The sequence below is a fragment of the Lactuca serriola genome, chromosome 5, assembly GCF_051521515.1.
Source record: "Lactuca serriola cultivar US96UC23 chromosome 5, Lser_US96UC23_V15, whole genome shotgun sequence".
Taxonomy (NCBI): domain Eukaryota; kingdom Viridiplantae; phylum Streptophyta; class Magnoliopsida; order Asterales; family Asteraceae; genus Lactuca; species Lactuca serriola.
In genome coordinates, this window is record NC_136412.1 from 121959384 (window position 1) to 121963352 (window position 3969).

The 3969-nt window shown below is 35.9% G+C and overlaps 1 non-coding gene across 1 annotated transcript; it reads left to right on the forward strand.

Annotated features, from left to right (window-relative positions):
• Positions 1-3184: 3184 nt before the first annotated feature.
• On the forward strand, positions 3185-3291 carry LOC145056071 (small nucleolar RNA R71). The gene has a single exon (XR_013685609.1). It is a non-coding gene; the product is annotated as a small nucleolar RNA R71 (small nucleolar RNA).
• Positions 3292-3969: the final 678 nt, after the last annotated feature.

A 3969-nucleotide genomic window follows, 5' to 3' on the forward strand; every position in this document is an offset into this window, starting at 1 on the left:
ACACATACACCATAAAATCTAAGTGACATAAGGTTTCACTCTGATTCATGAAAATGATGGTGAAGAAGCGCTTTCACTAAGTAGATTTTAAGTAGATAGCAATTGTGACATTTGCATTCTTAAAGTCGTTAGTGGGGCGCATGTGGTTAACCGACACACTAACATAGACTTGTGAGAAATGGAAAAGGTCAAAACAATTGAGACTATGATTACGACATCCCTTTTCATAGTTCTAAAATTTTTTAGAAACACATGTGAGTTATCCAAGGAAAGGTGTATAATTTTGATAAAGCCTTATCAAAACATCTCGTATTAGAAATCTGAACTTTGGTAAGAAAGTCAATAAAGTATTGATTTCAAGAAGTCCAGCTGATTTCTGGATACATGTCAGAGCTAGTGGGAGCATAAGTGTTATGCTAATTATCATCATGTTAGTGGGAGCATGATTATTATGTTAAGTGTTGCAAGTTATCAATGTTAATTATAGAAAATAAAAGTTTCAATTAGGGTTTGAAAAGTTGTTTTACTATAATTAAGGGAGAGGATTTTATACTTCAATCAAATTCTACAAGCTTAAATTGAGATTTTAATCAGTTTAGTCAAGGATATATATGAATGTTATGTTGGAATGGTCAAACATAAGGAAATTCTATATATGTGGTGTTCTCAAAATTCGATTATGATACGGCATCCCTCTTCATAGTTCGAATTGTGACAACATGGCAAATATAAATTTATAGCAAGAATCGTGTCCCATATGCTTCGGGTATAGATCGATTACATCCATGTGTTAGAAAATCGTGTATGTGTTCCCTAATCTATACCTATTATAGTTTACTTGTATGTTCTGTATGCGATGAAAATCTTAGAGTTTAGCAGTTTGTTTGACACAACAAAATATTTGAGAAAGATACCCATTTTCTCGATTACATCATTGTGTTAGAAAATCGTGTACGTGTTTCCTAATCTATACATGTTATAGTTACTTGTATGTTCTGTATGCGATGAAAATCATAGAGTCTAACAGTTTGTATGACACAACAAAATATTTGAGAAAGATACCCATTTGCTCGACATGTTACAAAAGGGTTAACAATATAATGAAATATATTTTATATTAATATATATTCACAGCATATATAATTAAGAATGAAAAGGCAGTCGAATAAATAATTTTATCCTAAACCCACAACCAAACAAGGAACGAGATATAGGACAAAATTGCCAATTCTAAGTTTGTTCACCCTTATTTATATATATAAATATATATAAACATATTTTGATAAAATGAAGATAATAAATTAGTTTGAACAATTGCAAATGGTTTGAAACCGTTCGAATAATAACACAAGAGTCCTTGTGTCCCCCCCCCCCTAAAAACATTAAAAAATAGTGAAAACGTAGGGGTATGAACTCACCTCGAATGTGTGTGCTAGTTCGGACGTGAAGTAATTGCGAAGGATCCCCGAGTTAGAACACGTGAAAGTAGTCGTATCCTAAATTAATTATCCCCAACATCGTATTTAAATTAATAAGATATTAATTTAGATAGTGGATAACAATTTAAAGTGTTAGACAACACTTAATTATGTAAGAAATACCTACAAAAAGCCTAAGGAATTATTTGAAATAATTCTAGACGTTTTCGGTGCACATGTGGAGTTTTTGGTGAGCTTGGAGGGGTTTTCGGTTGGAGGCTTGAAGATTTGAAGATATTGATGAATGTTCTTGGTGTTCTTGATAAGAAGATCTAGGCAACAATCTTATGAATATATGGGGTTTACGGATGATACTTGAGATCAAAAGCGGGAGTGTTTACAGTTGGGAAATTGAGAAATGAATTGTGTTTGTGGAAAAACACTTATAAATAAGAGGGGTTTTCGCCCTTAAAGGGCCTTAGCTTTTCGGTTTTTGGTCCTATATGGGCTTTACATTGTGTTTTTAGTCCTAATTAGGCCATGGCTTTGTGTTTTCGGTCATAGTAAGAACGAAAACCCCTTTGATTTGATTACTAAATAGTCGAAAACTATTTTTGGGATTAATTCTTTGGGCCGAAAACAAATGATTCATTGATCTTTGACCGTAAACTCTTAGTTTCTAGAGTCCTAGGCCGAAATCTCCATTCTGGTGGTTTATTTTACGGTTTAAACCCTTAGTCTTTTAACTTATGTTAATTTATACTTAGTTATTAGTTTATAGACATGCCCTTAAGGCAATATAGGGTACAATGCAACAAGGATTTGCAATGTGGTTTCACTTGTACTAGGTTAGGGTTTAGACTTTGCTAGGTTTAAAATTTTGGGTTGTTACAATATGTAAGTTTGATTAAGAGTGTAAGGATTCAAAAGTACCTTTGTGCTCTTTTTAATTGATTTAGTAGGAGTATATTTGATGGGCAAGGTTTGTAATCAGGCCATGAACTACCTGTCATCTTCAAATTATATAGCCTCTCCATAACATATAATCTAATCTCCTCTAACATGGTGATGATTGGATTTTTCCTTGCATCCCTGATGACACTATTAAAGCTCTCAGATAATCCATTCTCCATTGCATCACACATCCTTCCATCTTGAAAGAATGCTCTACTGCAAGATTTGGGATTTGTCTCCATAAGGTATTCATAGGCCTTAGGGTTAATGTGATAGTCTGAAGTTTCTTCTGTTCAAACCATTAAAAATAAATCAATTAGGAATTTATTTCTACTCTTGTCAGCATTATTTTGGGTCTAGTTAATTATCTTAAGCTCAGTACAATCAAGGTTTGGGTCCAAGAACGAGTTTTTCTAAGTCATAACATAGCATTCGGGCCAAACACCCCTTTCGAGAGGAGAGTACGACCCCAAACTCGAGTTTACGGCCATACACCCCCACCCCACCCCTTGACCAAAACCCCCCCTATATATAGGGTACTTGGCCTTCATTTACTACTTCACACACTTCATAATCTTTCTCTCTCAACTCTCTCTCTACATCCATTGATTTTGGTTCAAGAATCCTTAAGACTATAAGTAATTCTTCACTTTGATTGTGTTTCAATCCCTTATCTATTGATGAATCCATGTTTCATCTCATTAATTTCATCACCGGGGGTGCTTTCTTGGTGATAGGTCCTTGCGAATCAAGGAGTTGCCTTGTTGTCACGTTCACTCCATCATAGAAAATGGAGACATCTTCTTGGCTTAAGATCATGATGCGGGCAATTCCTTAGTAAACCTTTGTATTTCTCCCAAGCCTCGTATAGTGTCTCTCCAACTTGTTGTTCAAAGTTGGCTATGGATTTTTTCAATTTGGCTATTTTCGAAGCGGAGGGGGGAAATTGATCAATAAATTCTTCTTTCATCTTAGCCCATATGGTGATGGACCCGGGAGGGAGTGATTTGAGCCAATCTTTCGCAGCTCCCTTAAACGTGACTCGTAGCATACGAAGCAAGACGGTTTCGCGAGGCACATTTGGAGTATTGAAGTAATCGGCTACATCGTTAACTTCTTCCAAATATTTGTAAGCGTCTTCGTGATCTTTCCCGTATAAGGGGATTTCCTTAAGTTGAGCAAGTATGTGGCCCTTTAGTTCGAAAGTTGCAGTCACGAGAATGATGGGTTGTACTAGTCCCGGTCCGGTATCGTCACGTATCCTCTTCTTCCATTCTCCCATGGGAACTTCATCTATGTTCGCCATGGTGTTGTCGAATTCTCCTTCTAGATTGCTTCCTTCTTCGTATTCGGATTCGTGCTCATTCTCTAATTCGGTTTCTATATGGAATGTATCGTCTCCAAGATTTCCAAAGTTGCTTCCTTCGCTCTTTTGGCTGCTGGATTCACCTGCTTTCTTGTTCTTTTTCTTCCCAAAGACTGATTTTAGATCCCTAAACGGTGATTTCTTTGGTGGGTTATTGTCTTTAAGTACATTATCCTTGTTTTTCCTTAATACGGATTCTGGGTCTTCAAATGGAGGAACCAAGGGTGTGTT